We start from the raw sequence: 26672 nt of genomic DNA on the forward strand, positions 1-26672 counted from the left end.
TTTATCATAGATTCCTGACTATATTCTTTGGCTATTTCAGCTCTAAATACTCTCTTGTCCTCGCATGGGTGAACAGGGCTGATGCCTGGAAGGGCTGAATTACAGCATCTGAGGGAACACCTTCAAGTCCTCTGGGAGGAGCAGAGTGGGAAACACTGTAAGTGGTGAAGTCAAGGCACCTGGGTCAGAAGAAGCCCTGGGCAGCAGAGCTGTCTGCTCCTTCATGTAAGGTTTGCTGTGCTGCTCCTTGGGATGGAGCAGTGGCTCCACTCCTATTTGGCCTGCACACGTTCATCCTGTCCTAATTAACGCTGCATCGACCCAGCCACTTTGCAGCAGAGGGAGGCAGGCAATGCCTTGTGCCTGTTGGGGTGCAGTTAAGAAGGGGCTGGAGGCTGCCAGTACAGAGGCCAACAGAACATGGCTCGCACTATTGGGATCAAAGAGCAGCTTTGCTTTATCTTCCATTTTCCTTGCATACAGGAAGCAAGCTCCCAGCATTTCACTGTGAGGTCTCCCTTGTCCTCCATCCAGTTGTGGAATACCTGACATTTCCTTGTGCTTGTACAGTACTTGATGTGGAGGACTCAGCAAAGAGGACAGTAGGATATTTATCTTAGATGTGTTCCAGCTTTCTTGAGTATTAGGTCTGTGAAAACCAGCTGCTGGAAGGATTGGTACATAACACATTCCAAGACTTTTTGCCTGCCAAGCAATAACAGTTGGAAATAAATAAAACAAAAAACCCCACAATATCCTGAAGAACAGTTTCACACTGACAGAAAAGAAGCACCATAGGTAGTTCATTTTTTTTTAACTATTGGTGCAAAGAACTGGCAGACTTCTATTGTCAATAAACAAAAGGGTTTGGCATTTTACCTCTCATCACTGGCTAGCCTTAGATATGAGACTCCACAAAGGAAGTGTGGATTTCTTGTGAGCCAGTTTTTAACGGCAGGTATTTGGTTGTAGTTCAGATCTGCTTTCTGGCAGTACATAACTTAAATTCCTTTGTTATCATTCTTTGCCCTTTTCCATCCTCTGTTTGGTTGTAGGATTTAGAAGCCTACGCTTCCCAAAGAAGACTTCCTATATGTAAAGTACCAATTGGTCTAATGTCAACAATGACCAAATTATTCCATAGCAAATCACCCAGCTGCTGGAAAACCAAATTATCCATCCTTGCATAAATAGTGTTCTCCCATGACAGAAGCTGTTCAAATTGGGATGCTTTTAGCATTCCCTATGTTTGGCATGTTAGGTTTACATACCATCTTCCAGACTATTGATGTACTGTGTCCAGTTCTGGGCCCCTCAATTTAAGAAGGGCATTGAGACACTTGAATGTATCCAGAGAAGGGCAATGAGGCTGGGGAGAGGCCTCAAGCACAGCCCTATGAGGACAGCCTGAGGGAGCTGGGGTTGCTTAGCCTGGAGAAGAGGAGGCTCAGGGCAGACCTTCTTGCTGTCTCCAACTCCCTGAAGGGAGGTTGTAGCCAGGAGGGGGTTGGTCTCTTCTTCCAGGCAACCAGCACCAGAACAAGAGCACACAGTCTCAAGCTGTGCCAGGGGAGTTTAGGCTGGAGGTGAGGAGAAAGTTCTTCCCAGAAAGAGAGATTGGCCATTGGAATGTGCTGCCCAAAGAGGTGGTGGAGTCACCAAAAAAAGGACTGGAAGTGGCACTTGGAGCCACGGTTTAGAAGTCATGAGGTGTTGGGTGACAAGTTGGATTTGATGATCTCTGAGGTCTTTTGTAACCTTATTGATTCTATGATTCTATGATTTTGCACTGAAGGATCAAGTAATGGAAGAACAATCTTTGGAGTGGTAAAAATGGGGCATTGCATGTGTTTATTGTGTGTTCATTTTATGTTCATCTGCAGTCTGCCTTTCAGATCAGCTGCATCCCTGCCACTGTGTTGGGTGATAGGTTGGACTCGATGATCTCAAAGGACTTTTCCAACCTGGTCTATTCTATTCTATTCTATTCTATTCTATTCTATTCTATTCTATTCTATTCTATCCTATCCTATCCTATCCTATCCTATCCTATTCCAGCAGTCTCTTGCTGCAGCCACTTGTGCAAGACTTTTGTGTTTGTCTCTACAATACATGGAGGTAAGAATTGCCTCTCTTCTGCAAAATGTGTTGCATACAGATGAGAGTAAGAATCCATACTGAAGTTGGCACAGATGTTTCAATTCAACAGGAAGAAAACAGCCCTCCTAAGACTACTCTTTGAACCCCAACCTTTGCCTTTTTATGTCTCTAAGTCACTAGAAGCTTCTGTACCCAAAAGCAAAATAGTGGTTTGAGAAGTCAAAGTTCAGCATAAATAATATAAGGGTTGAGGCATCATCTTTGTTGCAGTAAGTCCTTCTTAGCAATGTCCAATAAAGCCAGAAGGAAAATGGGAGGTATTTTACAAATTTCTGGAGCACTATAATTCCATTCTTGTTCTATTATTATCCATGAGAAGCTTTTCCTTTTTTAATCCCATAAAGCTCTATCACTACATTATCTGAGCACCTAAGTACTCAGATTATGTAAGTTGAACATAATAGGATGTCTGTAAAACTTTGATCTTTACAGCCTTGGAAATGCAGACATTGTTCTTCTGTGGTGACTCAGGTGAAGATCTCTCAAATTATCTAAGGGAATGCTTAGTGAGATGGAATTTCCATCCTCTGAAAGAGAGCAATATGGTCCTCAGGGATGACCTCAGTGCTCTCCTCCCATGTCCCCTGGACTTCTCTGGGCAATCTATAACTGCTGATGGTCACTGTAGTTCTGTCCTTCTAGGAATGTTTGCTTTATGTTTTCCAAGCAATCCACCTTTTGATTTGCACAGAAGGAGAATTTGCCTGTTGTACCAGAGAGCAGCCTCAATGTGTACTTTCAGTCTGTTTCTTCTAGAGGATGTTTTTGGCCCATAAGCAATGTTTTAAGAATAATTATACCAGTACTAATTTTATGATATGTGCATTACTAACCATATGGCCAAGCACAGTACATGCAACTACCTGGCAGGGTTTCCTGGCCCAGCATGCATTTTGAATAGATGCATGTAGAGACAGAATAGAATAGAATAGAATAGAATAGAATAGAATAGAATAGAATAGAATAGAATAGAATAGACCAGACCAGGTTGGAAGAGACCTTCGAGATCATCGAGTCCAACCTATCAACCAACACCATCTAATCAACTAAACCATGGCACCAAGCACCCCATCAAGTCTCCTCCTAAACACCTCCAGTGATGGTGACTCCACCACCTCCCTGGGCAGCACATTCCAATGGCAAAGCACTCTCTCTATGAAGAACTTCTTCCCAACATCCAGTCTAAACCTCCCCTGGCACAGCTTGAGACTGTGTCCTCTTGTTCTGGTGCTGGTTGCCTGGAAGAAGAGACCAACCCCCACCTGGCTACAACCTCTCTTCAGGTAGTTGTAGACAGCAAGAAGGTCTGCCCTGAGCCTCCTCTTCTGCAGGCTAAGCAACCCCAGCTCCCTCAGCCTCTCCTCACAGGGCTGTGCTCCAAACCCCTCCCCAGCTTTGTTGCCCTTCTCTGGACACCTTCCAGCAACTCAACATCTTTCCTAAACTGAGGGGCCCAGAAATAACCATTCAACATTCAAAATAATAATTCAACTTCAGAGGTACAGACTTAGGCCCTCTTTTTGTTCTCTTGTTTCTCCCTTGGTTTTGAATGAGGTTTGCCATGATCTCCTTTGGAATCTCACTGCAATAATGTGGGCTCAGAGCTGCTGTTTTTACTTTGATTTGCTGATGACAGTCAGGAGATAAAATGCAAAGGAGTAAATTCTGCCTGGCCACTACGGCCTGCATCACACAAGCACTGCTAGGTTTTGAGAAGTGTTACTGACAGATTTTTATCCTGGTAGGGGTATGAGCTCATGAAAAGAGAAGGCTGAAGGAATAACTAATGAAAGTTCTGTGATAAAACTTGTCTAAACTATGTCAGCTGTGACTGAAAATGATAGCCAGGAGATTATTTGACAGTCTAGGGTGAATGAGCAGGTGCCCTGCGTCCAGCTTGTTGTGGAGATGCATCTTCAACCAACCCATTTTTTAGCAGTTAATGTCAGTGGGGAAAACCACAAATGGTGATGTGGCATAATGTGAACTACACTCTTACCCCTCAAGTGACTTCTCCCATTTAGAGCTGGGGCATTTACTGAGGCAGATGATATTGCCATTACTTTGTGTTTGCCTTTTTTGTAGAGAAATCATTCCAATCAGAGGTATGTACACAGCTGTGTTTTGTGTGTTCAAGCAGAAACAGACTCCAGTTCTCACAGGAACTGTCCCAACTACTCAGCTGGGACTACATTATCAATACAGGCATCATAATATTATAATATTACATAGTATAATATTATATATATATATATATATTAGAATAGAATAGAATAGAATAGAATAGAATAGAATAGAAAGAATAGACCAGGTTGGAAAAGACCTTCGAGATCATCGAGTCCAACCTATCACCCAACACCATCTAATCAACTAAACCATGGCACCAAGCACCCCATCCAGTCTCTTCCTAAACACCTCCAGGGATGGTGACTCCACCACCTCCCTGGGCAGCACATTTCAAAGGCCAATCTCTCTTTCTGGGAAGAACTTCTTAACATCCAGCCTAAACCTCCCCTGGCGCAGCTTGAGACTGTGTCCTCTTGTTCTGGTGCTGGTTGCCTGGGAGAAGAGACCAACCCCCTCCTGGCTACAACCTCCCTTCAGGGAGTTGTAGAGAGCAGTAAGGTCACCCCTGAGTCTCCTCTTCTCCAAGCTAAGCTACCCCAGCTCCCTCAGCCTCTCCTCATAGGGCTGTGCTCCAAACCCCTCCCCAGCTTTGTTGCCCTTCTCTGAACATGTTCCAGCAACTCAACATCTTTGCTAAACTGAGGGGCCCCAGAACTGGACACAGGACTCAAGATGTGGCCTAACCAGTGCTGAGTCCAGGGGCACAATGACTTCCCTGCTCCTGCTGCCACACTATTCCTGATACAGGCCAGGATGCCATTGGCCTTCTTGGTCACCTGGGCACACTGCTGGCTCATGTTCAGCCTACTATCACCCAGTACCCCCAGGTCCCTTTCTGCCTGGCTGATCTCCAGCCACTCTGACCCCAGCCTGTAGCACTGCGTGAGTTGTTGTGGCCAATGTGTAGAACCCAGCACTTAGATGTGTGTGTGTCTCATGCCGTTGGCCTCTGCCCATCTGTCCAGCCTGTCAAGGTCCCTCTGCAGAGCTCTCCTACGCTCTAACAGATCAACACCCACCCCCAGCTTGGTGTCATCTGCAGATTTACTGATGATGGACTCAATCCCTTCATCCAGATCATTAATAAAGATGTTAAAGAGGATGGGGTCCAGCCCTGATCCCTGGGGGACAGCACTAGTGCCTGGCTGCCAGCTGGATGTGGCACCATTCACCATCACTCTCTGGGCTTTTCTTTGCTTTTCACGTGACAGCAGTAGCTTCTGCTCAATCCCAAATCATTACTTAGGCACTGAAGTGAATGTGGAGGTCTCACCTAGTGTATTCATTTAGTAGTGCTCTGTAAAATTGCCTACTTCCCTCTTACGCCAATGATCACTTCCCCATTTCTGCTGTAACGCATTTCCCCTGAAGAATAACAAACTCCACATTCTGTGCAGGGCTGCAAATGAGGCAGGATGTGGTCAAGGTGCCGAAGGTGGGAAGGGGATATCTGCCGGTTTCGCTCTGGGCACTCAGGAGACAAGATGGGAATTGGGGAAGGCAGAGCTTTAGTCTTTGGTGCTGATGACAATTTTCTGTGTGACCTTCAGTAGGCTCTTTCATGTTTCCATCTCATTTTTCCCAAGCCCAAAATTGAGTTCAAAATCATCACTTTTCTAACACCTCCCCCTCCCTACACATACACAGAGTTGTGAGCAGGTTTAATGTTTATCTCAGAAGCTTTGAACAGGATCATAGTACCCGGGAACGTAGATGGGCGTTCAGACCCAAGAATACACTTTGTAACATCCTCAATAATGAAAATGGCTTTGGTATGATTAATAAATTTGGGACTGGAACAGAATACATGGTTAACAAACCTGAAAAACAAGCTTTGTTTCATTGGCTTGAGCTGCTTCATAGTTCCATTTGTGTACTTGGAAGTGATGTTCAGTCTTTTTACATGAGTCACAGAACTGGAAGAACAAAAATATTTGATGGTAACATATAGCAGCTAAACAATTCCTGCTTTCATTCTGACAGGCATGATAACCAGAATAGCAAGCTAGAGCTAGAGGTCTAGGCTCGTAGTTTCTATTCACATATCAGGGATTTTAGATGTGCTTGCAAGACAGTGAAACAGAACTGAAATGTCATAACATTTAAAAAACAAGCACTAGATCAAACAATAAAATAAAGCATGCCTGTTAGGATACAACTGTTTGCACTTGTGGTGGCTCTACTGGCCAGTGAATCCATGCAGCATTCTCACACAGTGCAGCCTTGTCTAGCAGCTGTCTGTACCTTTATCCAGAGGAGTCTCCTTTCCACCCTGCCTGCTGCATTGCACCACTGATTTAGTGAAGACATCATCCTCATAAGGATGCTCTTCTAACTCACCTCTGAAATCCGCTTGCTTTTCTCCTCTGACAATTAGGTTTAAATGTGCTGCAGCAAAGTACTCATCCTTAGCAGTTGTATGGCTTTTAAAGTGATAAACTGCATTAGCAAATTCCTTATTAGATAATCTATCAAATGAGGTCATACATAATTTTAGCAGTCTCATCTTGATTTATAGCATGATGGCAGCAAATTATGCATACACAAACCAGCATGCTGGCTGTCAAAAGTCAGGTATTTTTATTCTGCTAAAAAAGCTATTTCCAGGCCAGCCCAGTGGCCTACTGCTAGCACTCTGCATCACCACTGCATGCACAATTTGCATGACAGCCCTCAAGCTCACCCCTCACCTCTTACTTGGACTCGTGAGAGTCTGAGGCTGCAGTCTACATCCTTGCTTCATACCTCCTAACAGTAATCCTTAACGGTGCTTGTTCTGATAGGTATTCCACACTCCCCTTAAGCAGGGGCACACGTTTACCGAAAGGGTAAGCTTAGGTATGGGGAAACTGGGTCTGTGGATCTGCTCCCTGCCTCCCTTCTGTGTTTCCCAGCGAATGAAAAGGTAGCTGGAGTGAATCATCAGGTAGCATGATGCAGAACTGTTAACAGTCTGCTTCCCAGTCCAGGCCGTGCAGGCTGGTAGAGGTTTGGTCACCTGCACCCGCAGGCACTGGAAGAGACAGTGCTCCATCTCCTACCACCGTTTGCACTGGGAAGCCATGCCACCTGCTTTGCTACAAGCAGAAATGATGAAATGGGGGGGAAATGGGAGGAAGCTTCAGAAACAAACACTGCTTCTGAATGGCACTTTGCTACTGCTGTTGCACCTTTGCTCACTGCACACAGCGTCTGGCCCCCAAGCTCAGCGTAAATTGCTCCTGGGATCCAGACATGATTCCCGTCCCCAGCTTCAAAAGTCTGCAAACAGCATTTCATGCCTAGAGATTTATCTGCAACTACCATAGGGGGGAGCTGCAATAAATTATCTAGTCTTGCCTTTCTCTTCACCTGTTCTCACCTCACAATGGTATTTCTAGGGTTTGAGCTGTCTGGAGTGGTGAGAATACATGTCATCTGCATGTCTCTGAGTAAGTTATGTCTCTCCCACCGGCCTTAGGGACAAGCCCTGGCCACAGAGGACAGAGCAGAAGAGAACAAGATGTGTTCCCTGGCCTTCCAGGTATCTGCCCCTAAACTGTAAAATAAAGGCTAAATTAAAATCTGAATAAAGATTTCCCCAGGAAATAAAAGCTCATAGAGGCCTAACTCTCACTGCATGAGAGCTTCTTGAAATGCTTAATACAAAGGCCTCCATTTTGTCTTTGCAAGAATATTCCTGGAGTGAGACACTGGAAGAAATCAAAGTAATTTATCAAAATGAGTAAGCAAAGGGCGTGCTTGCAGCAGATGCAGCTGTTTTGCACACCCTGTGGTAATGTTGCCTAATCCTTCTGAATGAGTTTTTCATGCATATATATGTGTGTGTGTGCACATCTGTCATGAGTAAAACCTATTGTACCCTCAGCTGACAAGCTGCGTGTGGAAGATTACAGCAAGGTTTGGGGGAAGGCATTCATGACCCAGGCTAAGAGTAGAGCACAGGACTTCCCTCTGGAGCCCATCAGCCGAAATAGCATGGCTGCCCATAACATAGCAACTCTTCCCCATGCCAGTACCAATGCTGGTCTGAGGTCCCTCTTCTCGCCTTTTACCTCTTGCCAGGGATGGCTGAAAATGCAGCAGAAAGGATGTCGAGAAGGCTTTGTTTCTTTAGGGCTTAAACATGAGGTGAAAATTGGATGAACAATGGGCGTGTGGGTGGTGCCGGCTGTGCCACAGGACAGAGAGGGGGGAGCAGCCGGGGCTGGCAAGCTTCCTGCAGAAGGGTTGACATGCCCACATGTGCTGAGAGGGGCAGGGGGCACTGCAGATACTCCTGCAGCCCCCGCAGCACCACCATGCAAGTGGCAGCCTCTGAGCTGTGTCTGCGTTGCACGGGTGTATTCCTCAGTGGCCACTGAGCCACGCTGACCGAAACCGTAGGAGGAAGCAGGTCAGAGCAGCGGGCACTGAGCTCCCCACGAGCCCTGCCTGGCCCCGTCCCTGCTCTATCCTCCCAACAGGAGTCCTCAGACGGCCAGGGGTGGGGACACAGCCTCATCTCCCCGTTTCACCTCTGCAGGGGGCCCTGGGGGAGCAGCTGTACCACCCCCTGGGCTCTGGGGGGTGATGGGGGGGCCCCAGTAGTGAGCAGCCCTGGGCTGGCCGCTCCTTCTCTAGACCTGCCTCTGCAGAGGTGTTTCCAGCCATTGGCACGGGCACTGCAGAGCTGGTTGCCTGGCAGCACGAATGCGTCCTCTTCCCCATGACAAACATCATCTCCATCGACCCAGACCACCTCCCGTTTCAAATGTCTGCTCAAGCTGGAGAGCCCAGCAAGCGAAAACACAGCTCACCGAAATGAGCCGAGCAAGCCCCGGTTTATCATCTGGGTGACACAGGGACCCCCGCAGTAAGCCATTGCCCCGAGGGTGACTTCATCCAGCACGGAGAACAAAACGCCGCTGTGCTTCACAATTCAACCCGGATTAGCGCAAAGAGAACAAGCCCCCTTAAAGAAACACATGCTCATTAGAGTGCGTAAATATTGAGCTTTCTGCAAAAGTGTCAGAGGAAAAGTTATTGGTGAAGCCAAGCCCAAGGTCTGCCTGCCTGCATCTGGGTCTTCCGTTCCTACTGCAAGCACACTAACGTGTTTGATGTGTCGAAAGAAGGCAAAGCATTGTGTCTGAGAGCACAGAGCTGCTCCAGGTCTCTGTGGCTTATAAAATCTGTGCAGCATTTTTATCTGCTCCCGGCTTGGCATTCAGCACCTGAGCATGCTGCTGCAGCCAGCCGCTGGGCTGTAGTAACTCCAGTGCTGCATACTGCAGCGATCCCAGGATTCCCAACTTCAGAGGTACACATCTTTCTTAAAAGAAAGAAACCCATTATGAGTCAGATACATTACCTGCCAGCAGCCTGCTGAAGAGAGCTGTCTTCTGTAGAGTGGCAGAGGACAGAAGAATGCCTGATAAGTGCAGCAAGGGCAAGGGCACAGGCTGGGAATGGAAGGGGAAAGCTAACTACACGCAGCCACAGAGCAGCTGTGGTTGCCATGCCGAAGTGCCAGTGCTGTGCAGGGAGCACATGGGAGAAGGAGCTACTGGACTCTGCCCAGGGGGCTGTGGTGTACTGCAGTGATGTGGATTTGGTCTGTTTGGGCTCCGGCAGAAGCTAGGTTTGATGGAAGTGTGAAGGTGCCCAGCTGCACTGAGCTTCACACCAACCACAGCTGACCACTGCAAGGTAGGGTGGGTATCTCTATGCCTGGTGCAGTGACTTGTAGAGACACAGTATTGCAAGACCCTCTCTTCCTGTCTGTAGGAAGGCTGAAATCAGTGTGGCCTGTCAGTCCTTTTCTCAGTCTACTTGGAAAGATGATTTGTCCCAAGGAGGCTCAAGCTAAGTGAAAGTAGGCACATGAGGTGCAGAGGCAGCTCTCTTCTGACTGTGACTGCTTGCCATGATGTGGGAATGCGATTCACAACCATCAAGGAGCAACAGCTTCATCCTCTGTAACATCAGAATCATCCCTTCCCACTTACAGCAGTGGCAATGGCTCACGGGAGCCAAAGCTGGGACAAAAGTCAAGGGGCAGAGACCAATTGCATAGCAGGGGAACAGTGAAGCTTGGTCCTTTTCAGGTGAAGAAGGCTATCTCTGGTAGGCACCATACAAGAGGAGCTCATGGTGCAGCAGGAAGGGTTATGGCTGTTCAGGTTGGGAGGAGGGTGGGAAGGAAGGGCTACAATTTAATTGCTAGCCCTGGTTCTATTAGCAAATGCAAGGATGAGTTGTTGCTGGTGTGGAAGGTAGCAGATGGCCTAATAGTGAGATTCTCCCTTGCAAGAGTAAAATTGTATACTGCTTTTAACATTTTTGCCTAGAGCTGAGTGCTAGGCTCAGGTACTACCAGGCACAGAGGTACTACCAGGCATAGAGGTACCTTGGGCCAGAAATGTGCTTTAGTAATAATCAGGAGAAAACTGTGCTTGAAAGTGACATTTAAAAAACAATTATTATGCCTCATTGCTGTTAGTCACACATCCCAAAAGCTGATCTGGCTACCAGACCTTTCCAAAGCATCTTCTGCTCGACATCTCATCTGGAAACTATGCCCTCATTTTTTCATTGTCTCTCACCAGGACACTGTCTTTGTACGCACACCAATTTTCCCTCTTCTTGGGACAAAATAATTTTCTCCATCTTCTGATTTTTCTCATGCTGCTCCAGACAGTCTCACACAGCTTCTTGACTCAGCCATTCGTTGGAGAGCACAGGCCCTAGTTTCCCAGACAGCTATGAAGCATCACCCTAGGTAACATAACCACTGCAAAGGTCCAAGGTGCCCTGTAACAGCTCAGTGCTCTACAAAATTCCAGGCCTGTAGGCAGATATGCCAGAGCTCCTCCAAGTCACACTAATATCAGGTGCTTGAAACTTTATATTGAAAGTGCAGGGTCCTTACTGGTGAGTCGTTACGGCAGGTGCATTTTGTCAGCTCAAGCTCTGATCTGACAACAGGGGAGAGGGCAGTGCCTCTCTCAGCTGGGTCAGGGCTTCAGAGAAAACCCTGGTACAGACTTCAGTGGGGAGAAAACTTTGACTAACCTGTCAGTCTGCTTATTGTTTCTTATCAGTAAGTGCAAAACCCAGGGCAAGGATCAGCTTGAGCTGGAATCAAGTGAATGCTCTGTCTGAAGATAAAAGTCCTTTATGTGTTTATTTTTAAAAAGCTTTTTTCCTGGATATATTTTTAAGTGCTTTTGCCTGCTGATTATACCACGTGCTCTCTCTTCATATTAGGCCTTTAAACTTTGTTATGTTTTGGGGTAGTAAAAGGGTTATCTGTAAGCTTTGTCTTCTAAAGTATTAGGAGGTATTAAATAAAGCTTCTTTAAAATCAACCTTTCCCTTACTGTCCATCTTCAGAAGACTCTTCTTCATCCACTAGATATTTGTATTTCAGCAGGCTATCCTCCTTTGCCTCTTACTTTCTTCACCCCAGTTTGGTCAGAAGTCTCCTAAAAGTCTCACAGCTGTGACACATCAGCCCATCTCTCTCGAATCCCACTGATTATATGTCTCTCAGCCTCTAATTAAATTTCCCTATCTTCTCTTTCAAGAACCTCTGTGGTGTTAGTTTGCTTTTGCTGTCATTCTTCCAACTCCTCCTCCTGCCTATACTCCCCCAGTCATCCCTCCTTTCTGCTCATTTTATCTTGTTGATGGTTCGTGGTTTTTCTTCACGCACCTCTGACACCTCAATCTACCTCCCATATTCTATTAGCCAAACATTTTCCTTCTTACTCTGCCAATTCTACCTTAAATCTCTTTTCCTTCCTTGTTAGCACTAACACTCCACACACATTCACGGCGAGTCACCTGAGCTGCTTTTCCACGTGATTTCCCTGGAGAGTTTTGCCAGGAATTTGTGGTTCTGCAGTGCACACTCCATAGGTACACATGGATAGGGGTGTTTTGAAGAGCAGCAGTTGCTGCTAAGTAAACCATTCTTTATTAATCCCATTGCTCACACATATGTGTTAGTACATACATGTAATCCCATTGCTTACATGTGTGGGAAACTAAACTTTCTCTAGCTGGATTGTAAGAGGAGTGTCCTCTATACTGATGTACAAGCACACTCTGAACACTCCAGATAGGTCAATGCATTAAAATGTATGTTATTTAAACTTACAGTGACTTAAGTTTCCTATATAGCAGCAAAGCCATTCAAGGAACATAACTAAGCAGCAGGCTATTACAAGCAGCTTTGGGTCTCCCTTCTCTGTGTTGCCTTGCAGCGCCACGTCACCACTGGCTGCGTTCAGGTTGCCTTTAACATCTTCACCCTCCTGCACGTGACAAACGATAGAGGTGCGCTCCCCTACAGCCCAGGAAATGGAGCAGCGAGTGTCTCGCGTCCCTCTCTCAACTGTCATCAAATAGCTTTTATTCATGGCATAGCACAAGTGTCAGCCAACTGACAAAGGCAGCCTAGATTAAAAATGTTGGGGATTATTCATGTCAACAGACACAAGGGAGCTTTTTTCAGCCGGCGGTTCCCCACTAGCAGCGGTATGAAAAGGCAGAAGGTTCTCTAGAGTCGTGTCAAAGCTGAATGGCTTCAGAAGGAAGCCAACAGCTGGCTGTCACTTCCAGGTACAACTGAAAAAAATTCATCTGGCACAGTTAGATGGGAGCTTAGATAGGTGAAAGGTTTGACTGTGTGGATAGATAGAAAAGGCTACAGTGTAAGGCTGTTATGTAGAAAGACAAGGACGATAACTTCTTTTAAAATGCTTGGATTGAAGATATTGTGCAGGCTGTGACCTGGTGGTGACATCCCAGTTTGATTACCTAATTAGCTGACAGATCTTTGGCCTGTTTGATTGCAGGGATTTACTGCATTATTTGGAATATGGTTCCATTGGCCATGTGATTTGTCTTGCATGGACCAGGTGGAATTTAGAAATGGATTAATAATTTCTCCTTTTAAAAGGAGAAATACCTTGTGTTAAATTTGTGAGAAGATAACTGAAAAGAGAAAAAATATGGACACAAGCAGTAAAGCTGCTTACCTTAAAATCATCAGGTGAAGGTAGAAAATGATGGGGGTTTCAGATGTCTCAGGTTAATTGTTAAGGGCAATTCCCTGACTTATTATTTTAGCCCAACTGCATTTGCAGAAGTCTTATATTCTACCATTGAGCATTTTCTAATTAGAATAGAATAGAATGCAATTAACCAGGTTGGAAAAGACCTCTGAGATCATGGAGTCCAACCTATCATCCAACACCATCTAATCAACTAAACCATGGCACCAAGTGCCCCAATCAAGTCCCTTCCTGAACACCTCCAGGGATGGTGACTCCACCACCTCCCTGGGCAGCACATTCCAATGGCCAATCTCTCTTTCTGGGAAGAACTTCTTCCCAACATCCAGCCTATACCTCCCCTGGCACAGCTTTAGACTGTGTCCTCTTGTTCTGGTGCTGGTTGCCTGGGAGAAGAGACCAACCCCCACCTGGCTACAACCTCCCTTCAGGTAGTTGTAGAGAGCAAGAAGGTCTCCCCTGAGCCTCCTCTTCCTCTTCTAAGCAACCCCAGCTCCCTCAGCCTCTCCACATAGGGCTTCTGCTCCAAACCCCTCCCCAGCTTTGTTGCCCTTCTCTGGACACCTTCCAGCAACTCAACCTCTTTCCTAATCTGAGAGGCCCAGAACTGGACACAGGACTCAAGGTGTGGCCTAACCAGTGCTGAGTCCAGGGGCACAATGACTTCCCTGCCCCTCCTGGCCACACTGTTCCTGATACAGGCCAGGATGCCATTGGCCTTCTTGGCCACCTGGGCACACTGCTGGCTCATGTTCAGCCTACTATCACCCAGTACCCCAGGTCCCTTTCTGCCTGGCTGCTCTCCAGCCCCTCTGACCCCAGCCTGTAGCACTGCATGGGGTTGTTGTGGCCAATGTGTAGAACCTAGCAGTTTAATGTGTTCAATCTCATGCCCTTGGACTCTGCCCATCTGTCCAGCCTGTCAAGGTCCCTCTGCAGAGCTCTCCTACCCTCTACCAGATCAACTTCTGCCCCCGGCTTGGTGTCATCTGCAAACTTACTGATGATGGACTCAATCCCCTTGTTGCTTTTGACACATGTAAGCTGCTTCTTTTACCCCTTGATTGATTTATTTTTTTTACTGGTTTCATTCTCAACTTGTTGATGTTATGCAGGTATGAAATCAGGAACAATTTAAATGGAAAATAAAAAATTAAGGCCCATGCAAACTCTCAAGAATAAGGTGACCTGGCCTGCTCTGACACAGATCTCTGTTCCACTTATGCTCTGGAAAACTTTGGGTACTTTATTTTCGTCAAAACCTAGTTTCTGTACAAATGTGTGATGCAGCAGAAACCCAACCAGCAAACACCCTCAGATGTATCCCATGGCATCTCCATGACAACATACAGATGCAGAGTTTGCTATACACATTGCTATCAGGAGACTAACTGCTCCTAGATTTTTCCCATGTCAAGCTGAAAGGCAGACCAACCAACAGCCTAGCTGGCTGTTGAGGGTGTCGCTGGGATTTGCAGGTGGAAACCACAATTTGCAATTCATGCCGGATAAGTCAGAGGCAAACGGAGCAGCCTTACTGCAGCGGTGAGCCTTGCATTACAGCTTCCCTTACTGAGGCTGCTTGGTCAAGTAAATTAGAATAGAATAGAATAGAATAGAATAGAATAGAATAGAATAGAATAGAATAGAATAGAATAGAATAGAATAGACTAGACCAGGTTGGAAGAGACCTTCAAGATCATCGTGTCCAACCTATCAACTAATCCAACACCACCTAATCAACTAAACCATGGCACCAAGCACCCCATCAAGTCTCCTCCTGAACACCTCCAGTGATGGTGACTCCACCACCTCCCTGGGCAGCCCATTCCAATGGCCAATCACTCTCTCTGTGTAGAACTTCTTCCTAACATCCAGCCTAAACAGCTTGAGGCTGTGTCCTCTTGTTCTGGTGCTGGTTGCCTGGGAGAAGAGACCAACCCCCGCCTGTCTTCAACCTCCCTTAAGGTAGTTGTAGAGAGCAAGAAGGTCTCCCCTGAGCCTCCTCTTCTCCAGGCTAAACAACCCCAGCTCCCTCAGCCTCTCCTCATAGGGCTTGTGTTCCAAACCCCTCACCAACTGGTCTCAACCTAGGCTGAAAAGTCACACAGAGGACTTCTGCGGTTATCAAAGTCTTCCTGAAGGGCTGTTAGTGTGACTTACCAGCAGAGTGAGATAAGAAAGGAAGGTGATTTGAGTTAATGAGTTATCCTGAGAGGCTGCTTTTTCACCTGCACATGTAGGACCTGTAGGCCATCCTGTCCTCTCTCCCCAGTGAAGAACTCTGAAGTTTGTGGCACGAGGTTCACTCTCCATTCCCTGACAGCACATAGGAAAGCAGGGTCAGCAGGCCAGGACAGTGGCCATGCAGCAAAGGCTTCTCTGAGATGAATGATCCATTCCTCACAGGCAAGGGATTGGACTAGGACCAAGAAAAGGAATCTGCCACTCACCATGTCTGTGTGCATGTAGTTATCTCCCCTTTTGCAATGCCTGGTGTTTATTGCACTGGATCTAATTACTCTGTAAGTTTCATGTTAAACCAAACAGTAAAATTTGCCCTACCATTTACTTGCTTCCTGGAGTAGCTGGGAGCAGGACCGTGGGTCAACGAGCAGTCCTGTGGGTTCAGGAGACTGGCTCTTCAGGCTCCTCTGCAGAGGGCCTGACTCTACAGCTGCAGACACTGTGCCACTGAAGGTTTAGAATGGTGGTCGTCTAGGAGAGCTGAAAAGTGATAGCAAATTCCCCCAATATGGCTTTCTTCCTAGGCTGGCCTTTCCTCAGCTCCTTCACCCAGCAGCGGCACAGCTTCCATCACTTCCCTGCGGGACGAGCGGCATTGCCTTTGCAGCAGCGTCCGGGTGCGCACATGGCCGCTCCTGCAAAGCAGCTGAACTGCTGTAATTTCACACTCCAGCTGACAGTGCAGGAACTTGTTCATCTGCTTATGCCCTAGTGTAGACGTGGTCCTGGCTGCCACAGGCACTCTTAGCACAGTCAGGGGAGCTGAGTTTGTGTCTGCACTGGTCAGGAAACATTCCTACCATAAACAGGGCTTTACTCAAGTAAAGCAAGGTTGGCCTCTTTATAACAATTCTGACTTCTTAACTGGGGAAGTATTCTTCTGCACTTCTACACCCCTCTGAGTGAGGCACTACAGGCACCTTAGCTCCACTCTCTGCTGCTCAGCATTCCTTTCTGAAAAACATAGACAACAATATTGACCTTCTTACCAGAATACTTTCTTTCTTTTTTTTCCCCCCTTGAGTGGTGCTATGTAAAAGAGGATTGTTAGGTTTTGCTCAGCTGTAAAAAGTCCTTAGCTTAACAGTGGGGCATGGTATGTTATCAGCCATTAAAAAAGACCCTTAGCATTTAGGGATAGACCTTTGTTCTGCTTAGTTACTTAGTTACTACTCTTTGAAGCAGTGTGGCCTGTGTTTGTGGGAAGGGTTTGCTGCTCTCTGTGTGTGTAGTTATTGCCTACATATGGTTAACTTTGCTTCTAATAGGGCCAAAGATCACTTGGTTTAGCTTAATGTACAGATGTCAGCTAGCATCAGCCAAGTGGCTGGCCTGTGATCTGTCATTCAGCACATGTCCTCTGCAATACAAGAGAAATTAGTTTTCCAACAGACAAGAAATGACTAAAAACCACTGAACCAAAAAGGGAAAAAAGAAGGTCTGTGATCTCCAAGAAATAATCTGCCTTTCTGTCAGCCTATACTTTATGAATGTTTTATACTGATGGCCAGGGCTTGTTCTTCTGTTGCAGATAACTTTTTCCTTTACCATAACACCTATTTCCCTCTATGTAGCCTCTGAAGAAGAAAAGACATTTCTTTTTAGTCTACAGGGAAGTTGTCCGGCCTGGCCAGCATGGTGCAAGGCTGACAGTGTTGAGGAGTACCTAATTCCATGGCAGATGGCACCTGGCCATGATGGAACCCGGGAGTCTTAGGTACTGTACTCAGCACTGGTTAGGCCACACCTGGAGTCCTGTGTCCCGGTCTGGGCCCCTCAGTTTAGCAAAGATGTTGGCTTGCTGGAAGGTGTCCAGAGAAGGGCGACAAAGCTGGGGAGGGGTTTGAAGCACAGCCCTGTGAGGAGAGGCTGAGGGAGCTGGGGTTGCTTAGCCTGGAGAAGAGGAGGCTCAGAGGAGACCTTCTTGCTGTCTACAACTACCTGAAGGGAGGTTGTAGCCAGGTGGGGGTTGGTCTCTTCTCCCAGGTAACCAGCACCAGAACAAGAGGACACAGTCTCAAGCTGCACCAGGGGAAGTATAGGCTGGATGTTAGGAAGAAATTCTTCACAGAGAGATTGGCCATTGGAATGTGCTGCCCAGGGAGGTGGTGGAGTCACCATCACTGGAGATGTTTAGGAAGAGACTGGATGAGGCACTTGGTGCCATGGTTTAGTTGATTAGATGGTGCTGGATGATAGGTTGGACTTGATGATCTCGAAGGTCTTTTCCAACCTGGTCTATTCTATTCTATTCTATTCTATTCTATTCTATTCTATTCTATTCTATTCTATTCTATTCTATTCTACATTCCTATTTAGTAACATTTCCACTGCAGTGTCTAGCTGTCCTTGTCAGGAAGAGACAGACAAACAAAAAGCCATTATAGATAATACTAGTTCAAAGACCAGATAACAGCAGGGTTATCAAAGTCAAGTCCTGGATAGTTACCCATGGCCTAATACCTCATGTTCTGAAAAGCAGTGTCTGGAGATGACAGCAGGGCCTACAAAGTTTGGGGAGCCCCTTGTGCTGAGCCAGGTGCTACTGGAGCCTTAGCTCTCCAGCTGCATCTTGGGAAGAGGCAGTGGTGGTGGAACGGCATTTACAACAATGATGATTGAATTTACAGCACTTCAGAAAGGGTTCAGTATATTCTGCAGGCTTGGGCTGATGTTCCTGATGGATGCCAACCATCTAGATGGGAACAGAATAATTACATTCTTTTGATTGTAGATGACTGAAACAGCTGGAACTGGCCAGTCTCCCCCACAAAGCTTTGCAAGAATCTGAACATATGATTTGGTGATTTGGCTAGGCGCTAATCTACACATTAAAGTAGAGATCACCTTGAAGCCAGCAATTTCTGGGGCAGGTAGAAGGCAGACAAAGTGGACAGAGAGCCAAGAAGGCTCAGGTGTAGCTGGAGGAGCCCACAGCAGTGTGACCACAAACAAAAGGGAGTAGAACACTTCGCTTATGAGGAAAGGCTGAGGGAGCTGGGTCTCTTCAGCTTGGAGAAGAGGAGACTGAGAGGTGACCTCATTAATATTTATGTGAGGGGTGAGTGTCAGGTGGACAGAAGCAGGCTCTTCTCAGAGATGCCCAGTGACAGGACAAGGGGTGATGGGTGCAGGCTGGAGTGTAGAAGGTTCCATATGAACACAAAGGAAAACTTTTTCACTGTGAGGGTGACAAAACACTGGAACAGACTGCCCAGAGAGGCTGTGGAGTTTCATTCTCTGGAGACGTTCAAGACTTGCCTGGACACATTCCTGTGTGACCTGCTCAGGGATCCTGCCCTGGCAGGATGGTTGGACAGGATGATCTGTCAAGGTCCCTTCCAACCCCTAATGTTTGGTGATTCTGTGAAAAGCCCAGGGAGGGATTTTGAGTGCAAAGCTTCCAAGCTAAAAACACTAGAAATTGCAAATAAAACTCCCAGCTTCTTGATTGGCCTTTGTTTTAGAAGTTCAAGGACAAAGGGCTTTGTGCATTGGTGTTAATCAAGAACACTGATGCAAGGAATCACAGCTGCAAGGGAGCCCAAGAGATCATCTAGTCCAAGCCCGCTGTCAGAGCAGCATCACCTACACCAGATCACACAGGAATGCATCCAGGTGAGTTTTGATTAGCTCCAGAGAGGAAGACACCACAAGCCCCCTGGGCAGCCTGTGCCAGTGCTCTGTCACCCTCACAGGGAAAAAAATTTCTCCTCATATTTACATGAAACTTCCTATGCCTCAACTTCCACCCACTGCCCCTTATCCTGTCACTGAGCATCACTGAGCAGAGCCTGGCTTCATCCTCTTGGCACGTTACATATTTATAAACATTGATGAGATCACCTCTCAGTCTCCTCTAAGCTGAAGAGCCCCAGCTCCCTCAGTCTCTTCTCATATGGAAGATGTTCCACTCCCTTCATCATCCTCATGGCTCTGCACTGGACTCTTTCAAGCAGTTCCCTGAAGTCCTTCTCAAACTGAGGGGCCCAGAACTGGACACAATATTCCAGATGCGGCCTTACCAGTGCAGAGTAGAGGGGGAGGAGAACCTCCCATGACCTACTGGTCACACACCTTCTAATCCACCCCAGAATGGCATTGGACTTCTTCACCACAAGAGCACACTGCGGGCTCATAGTCAACCTTCCATCCACTAGGACCCCCACTAGGTCCTTTTCCCCTTCGCCGCTCTCCAGCAGGTTAGTCCCCAACCTATACTGGTGCATGGAGTTGTTCCTTCCAGGTGCAAGACTCTACACTTGCTCTTGTTGAACTTCATCAAATTTCTCCCTGCCCATCTCTCCAGCCTGTCCAGGTCTTGCTGAATGGCAGCACAACCCTCTGGTGTGTCAGCCACTCCACCCAGCTTGGTGTCATCAGGAATTACCTGACGCCATCCACCTTCCCATCCCAGTGGAACCAACCCATAACAACTCTGTGTAATTGATATGGACTGGCAAAAAACCCCCAATGTCTATATATTTCCTAAGAAAAAGTTCTCCTTATTTTAGAGATTTTGGTAATAAATATTTGCAAGACTTGAAGGCAGCAAAGGGTTGGGTGGGCTGTTATTCTCCAACCCATTCAGTTTTTAATCCTTACTTAAAGAACACTCATTTTAAATGAGATATACTTCCTCTGATCATTTCTACAATTGAGGGGATGTAAATTCACATTGGTAATGCATGGTTTGTTTTTTTAATGTTTGATTGCAGTAATCTAAATTATGCTGTTTAATACCAAGGACAGAGCTGGTGTCTATTTTTTGATAACTGCTTTGCATAGCGTACTCCATATGGTTGAAATTTCTGGAGAGTGGCATTAGAAGACACAACTCTGCAGTAGAATAGAATAGAATAGAATAGAATAGAATAGAATAGAATAGAATAGAATAGAATAGACCAGGTTGGAAGAGACCTTCAAGATCATTGTGTCCAACCTATCATCCAACACCACCCAACCAACTAAACCATGCAATCAAGCACCCTGTCAAGTCTCCTCCTGAGCACCTCCAGTAATGGTGACTCTACCACCTCCTCAGGCAGCCCATTCCAATAGGCAATCACTCTCTGTGTGTAAAACTTCCTCCTAACCTCCTGCCTAAACCTCCCCTGGCGCAGCCTGAGACTGTGTCCTCTTGTTCTGGTACTGGTTGCCTGGGAGAAGAGACCAACCTCTGCATGTCTACAACCTCCCTTAAGGTAGTTGTAGAGAGCAATAAGCTCACCCCTGAGTCTCCTCTTCTCCAGGCTAAGCAACCCCAGCTCCCTCAGCCTCTCCTCATAGGGCTTGTGTGAGTAGGACAGCTCTGTCCTGCAGACAGAGCACTGGAAGGCCACAGAGCTAAAAGTCACAAATTCCGAATTCTCTGTATTTTGTCACAGTAATATTTTATTGCATTGTTCTAATCTCAAATATCACCTGTTTGGAGTTCAAATAATAAAGGGTGAGTACTGAGAGGATGGATTCAGGCACTTCTTGGTGGTGCGCAGGGACAGGACAAGGGGCAATGGGTGGAAGTTGAGGCATAGGAAGAGACTGGTGCCTTGGACCTGCCTTTTTGTGTTTCACCTGGGAAATATGATTTGCAAGGTTTGTTTGCTTTCATAGTGCTAGAAATTTCTGTTACACAGACAGAAATGCTGTTGCTCCTAAAAGGTCAGGCTCAAGGCTCGGAACTAACTGGGAGCCCAAAGAGTAGATTCAGGGTGACCTGAGGTCTGCCCCTGCAGAGAAACTGTATGCAAACCAGCAACACAGCCTCTTGCTGCGAGGTCATCTAAGGCTCCTTGCACATTCTCCTGATTTTATGGTGGGATATTTTACCTGTCTCTTCTTTTTAGCTTTCACTTTATCCTGTTGTCAGAGCTGGCAGGTCTTATTGTGGTTCTTAGTTTTCCTTTCCAGTTGTACCTTCCCCATCCTGAAAACAACCTTCTTCAGCCTTGCAAAGTACATTTCATTGGCTTCTGTGATGGGTTACACCCATCCTGGAAGCAGAGGCGGGAGGGCTTGTGAGAGCACTGCCCTCCCTGCTGGGGGTTTTCCCCCTGGGAAACTGAGTTAGTCTGTTCCACTCCCCCTCCCTGTCCAGCAAACCTATAAAAAGGAGGACACTGCAGCCATTAGCTTTCTTGGCCCCTGCCTTTGCTTGGACGAGAGGACTGCTGCTGGCTCCCTGCTTCTCTGCCACATGCTCCTCCCTGCTACATCCACACCTCTTCAAAGAGACTGGTTTTGTATTCTTATTTTTTCCCCATCCGTCCTTGTGAACCCTTCCTGTTATTTTTATCTCTATCTCTATCTCGATCTCTATCTCTATCTCTATCTATCTATCTATCTATCTATCTATACATAAATACACATATTGTTTAAAGAAAATTCTTTACCTCTCTACTTCCAAGCCAACTCCAAATTATTTCTTGGTGGACTTTCTCCTTCCCTTTCTTTTCCTCTCTATTGGGAAAGAGGAGGGGGGAACAAGGGAGGGATTCTCAGCCTTGCCCCCATCTGAGCTCTTAAACCCTAGTAAAGGCTCAAACCACCACAGCTTCGTAGCCAAGTTTAAAACCTCATAGTCCTTGGAAAAATGAAAAGTCAAATCTTGAGTTCTCAGGACTGTACATGTGAAAATCCTGGGAAAAGTTTTGGAGGGTTTTTGACCAATCCAATTCAATGTGATAAAAATCCTTACAACAATTTGGCTTTTGTATGGTAATTATAGATGCTGAGACTCAATGAGAATGTGTAAGAAAAGCTATTTGTTTCTGTTTGAAATATGAATAATCATCATTATTACCACTACAGAATGGGGAAGGAGACAAAAAGCAGATATTGTAGATATGTTGGTGATAATGGGCTGTTAATAATAGGGATCTTTTTATATATTCCACATGGTAATATGTAAATATTTCATCTGAGCAGGATTTCAGGTCATATATATTTTTCTTAAGATTTATAAAAAGATCAAGAAACAGATTTGCAGAAAAGCATCTGAGTTGAGTGCAGATGAGAAGCAATACTGTCCCTTGTGATGTCTTCATGCATCTTGAGCTGAAAGTTACAGGTAGACAGGTGTCACAGGAAATTACAGGGCAACCACATACTTGCTATCCACTACAGGGGTTCATTGTTAATTATTATTATTCGGATACTATACTGCCTGTAGTTGGTAGATACTGAAAGAATTTTAAGAGAGACATAGTCACAATTGTTCATTATAGGAATAGGATCCAAGAAGGCCAATGGCATCCTGGCCTGTATCAGGAATAGTGTGGCCAGCAGGAGTAGGGAGGTCATTCTGCCCCTGTACTCAGCAGTGGTTAGGTCATACCATGAGTGCTGTCTCCAGGTCTGGGGCCCTCAGTTTAGGAAAGACGTCGAGCTGCTGGAAGGTGTCCAGAGAAGGGCAACAAAGCTGGGGAGGGGTTTGGAGCACAGCCCTGTGAGGAGAGGCTGAGGGAGCTGGGGCTGCTTAGCCTGGAGAAGAGGAGGCTCAGGGGAGACCTTCTTGCTGTCTACAACTACCTGAAGAGAGGTTGTAGCCAGGTGGGGGTTGGTCTCTTCTCCCAGGCAACCAGCACCAGAACAAGAGGACACAGTCTCAAGCTGCACCAGGGGAGGTTTAGGCTGGATGTTAGGAAGAAGTTCTTCATAGAAAGAGTTATTGGCCATTGGAATGTGCTGCCCAGGGAGGTGGTGGAGTCACCATCACTGGAGATGTTTAGGAGGAGACTGGATGTGGTGCTTGGTGCCATGGTTTAGCTGATTAGATTATGTTGGTTGATGGGTTGGACTCGATGATCTCTGAGGTCTCTTCCAACCTGGTTTATTCTAGTCTATTTCATTCTATTCTATTCTATTCTATTCTATTCTATTCTATTCTATTCTATTCTATTCTATTCTAAAGTCTTACTTCATAACTGCCTTGGAATTGTAGTTCAAATGGAGAAGACCCCATCTCTCCTCAGAAGGGGACAAACAGCTTGGAACTCAACAAGTATTCTAGCCAGCTAGAACAAATAGAGTTTTGCAGTCCTTTGGTTTCCATTTAAGATGCAAAGTTTTATTTGATTTATTTTTCAACATCTCTGTGACACAAAACAAATTTCCTTGTTTGTTTGTTTGTTTGTTTGTAAATGAGATGTCACTGGTACGTGGTCCTCATTAGCCTAGAGATATTTTGGATAACTTAAGACAAAGGATCAGCAGGCAAACAAAAAATGCCATTGAGGACATTGATGACGGAGCCCAAACTGTTTACTCCTTGAGAGAGTTTAGGATTTCTGAGCATGTTGGACTATTATATAGCTGCATGGACTATGCAGCGGGGAGTTCTCACACATGTAGTTGGGCTCACAATAAAATATCTGGGTCCTAGATGTTGCTTAATGACCCTTCCAGCTTCTATTTACCGGGTATATAGGTTACTGTCTCTAACTGTGGCCATGATTAAATAGTACCTGCTGCTAGCTGAGGAGTCTGAAGCAGATTGGCACAGGTACTGCTGCTGCCACAGGCACTAGGAGAGGTGAGGGTGCCTGAGGAGGGACAGAGAAGGAGTAGCTACTGTGAAGAGGAGCCATGCACTGATGCCCTCTAAGCTATAGCAAGATGCAAGGTTGTTACTGATAACAGAAAACATGCGCAATACCTAGGGATTGCAAAGAGAATTTGACCTATCGTTCATTAAATATGGAGAAAATTACACTGCCGTTGCTCGCGCTGACTGGTGCTTATAGGCAAACGGAAAATGAGGCTGTCAGACTGTCAGCTTCTACAAGCTCTAACTTCTCCTTGAAAGGGAGATGGCCATTTTGCCAACAATGGTCCCAGCTTTTTCAGTTACAGCCAGTCAAGTCCAATGACATCAAATATTAATCTGGCACAGAACTTGGGCTGTCCAAGTACATTTTATAACTGCAGCATATCAAATTCTTTGGACCTGATGACAATTGCTCCTTTGTTGTCACATCAGTCAGTCACTTTAACCTAGATTCTCAGTCAATTCAAAGGAAAGAAAATGGTGTTTCAGAGAACTGACTACTGCAAAAGTACTTAAAAAAAAAATGAACAGAGAGCTGAAAATCATCACAAAATATTCCACCATAAAAATCAGGAGAATGTGCAAGGAGCCTTAGATGACCTCGCAGCAAGAGGCTGTGTTGCTGGTTTGCATACAGTTTCTCTGCAGGGGCAGACCTCAGGTCACCCTGAATCTACTCTTTGGGCTCCCAGTTAGTTCCAAGACTTGAGCCTGACCTTTTAGGAGCAACAGCATTTCTGTCTGTGCAACAGAAATTTCTAGCACTATGAAAGCAAACAAACCTTGCAAATCATATTTCCCAGGTGAAACACAAAAAGGCAGGTCCAAGGCACCAGTCTCTTCCAGTTCTTGTTACCTGACTACAGCCCCCTGTAATCTGGCAGGCAGATGCCACCTTCAGAGGAACTCTGTGTCAGGCAGCTCCTGCCTACGTGTTCTCTAGCATCCAGAACTGGCACAATGCTTTGATCCCCTTCTGATTCTCCCTGCTGAATGTGCAAGGGAAAAACAGCTCTTAACATGGTTAGCAGGGGGCTGAGCATACAAGCATAGCACATTAACAAAACCACTCCAGTTAGCTTGGGGGGAAAAATGACAAAAATGAGAAGAATTTTGTTCTACTCTGCACAAGACTAGAGCCAGTGAGAGAAAATTATAACTTGACCCTAAATTATTCAAAGGAAGCAAAGAATAAAATACAGGCTACAGAATTATTCTTCCTAATATCTTGAGCCAAAAGCCAATGCACATTAACATGAGGACTGGAAGATTCAGAGAAATTGCTGAAAGGAAATTGCATGCCTATAGACTGGTAGAAAAATGTAGGAACTCACTTAATTTAGTAATCTACCTGGCATGCCTGAAGAAAGGGGAGGTTTCTATGCTGTACTGGCACCGCTCCTGACCTTATCATGTACAGAATAGATGGCTCAAGGAACAAGAAAGGAATAAAAAGTGGCTTTAAAAATTTCAGAGGCATTCTGACATGCAATTTCTTTCATACGGTGTTTCTGAGTGGGAGAACGGATTGGAAGCCCAGTATGATCGTTCTGGTCTGCAGGATTGCCTATGAAATGATGCTTAGAGGCAGGAGCTACCCCAGCTACGGAAAACACTGTACTCCAGGGTGTTTTCTTTAAGAGATTAGCATGCATGCTTTTGGGAGTCTCCCCAGTCTTTGGAAACCTCATAAGAACCTTTGATATTTCCAATGTTGAGCACAAGTATCTGAGTCTGAACTGACTTCTTGTTCTTAAAAGTAAAAGAATTTTTGAAAGACCCAAACATGCTGCTTAAGGATGTGTCGGAGAACTCCTGACATCATGCAAAAAGCGACTTCTGTGGCAATGAGGTGCAAAATCCAAATGCATTGCTGAGGCTTAAAAGCAGTTACTGGCTGAAGAGCTGGATAACCTTGTGTCTGTTCTAGCAACTGTTTGAACACGTGTGTGCACACACAGGCATGGACTATCTTAGCTGCTGGTTCCCTTTCACAGTATCACAGTATAACCAAGGTTGGAAGAGACCCCAAGGATCATCAAGTCCAACCTGTCCCAACAGACCTCACAACTAGACCATGGCACCAAGTGCCACATACAATCTCCCCTTGAACACCTCCAGGGACGGTGACTCCACCACCTCCCTGGGCAGCACATTCCAATGACGAACGACTCGCTCAGTGAAGAACTTTTTCCTCACCTCCAGTCTAAACCTCCCTTGGCACAAAGCCCCTGCTTTGGGGCAGCTTCAACTGCAAAGACAAAGGCAAAATAAGCACAAGGACGGGAAGACCCTCTCCATCCTTGGTATTTTCATTACAGGAGTTTGCAGTATAGTAGTCAATGCAGCAGTTATTCTGCACATGTAGAACTCTGGTCTAGTGCTGTCAGTCTCACACCCACTGTTTGTGAACACCTACATTCCCTTTAAAAATAAAATCATAGGAGCTCTGAATACAAATGTGCAAAAGTTTTACTATTTAAAGGGATCTTTTGGAGAAACTATGTCAAATATGTAGCTCTTTC

This window comes from Dryobates pubescens, chromosome 6 (assembly GCF_014839835.1).
Source record: "Dryobates pubescens isolate bDryPub1 chromosome 6, bDryPub1.pri, whole genome shotgun sequence".
In the NCBI taxonomy this organism is placed as follows: domain Eukaryota; kingdom Metazoa; phylum Chordata; class Aves; order Piciformes; family Picidae; genus Dryobates; species Dryobates pubescens.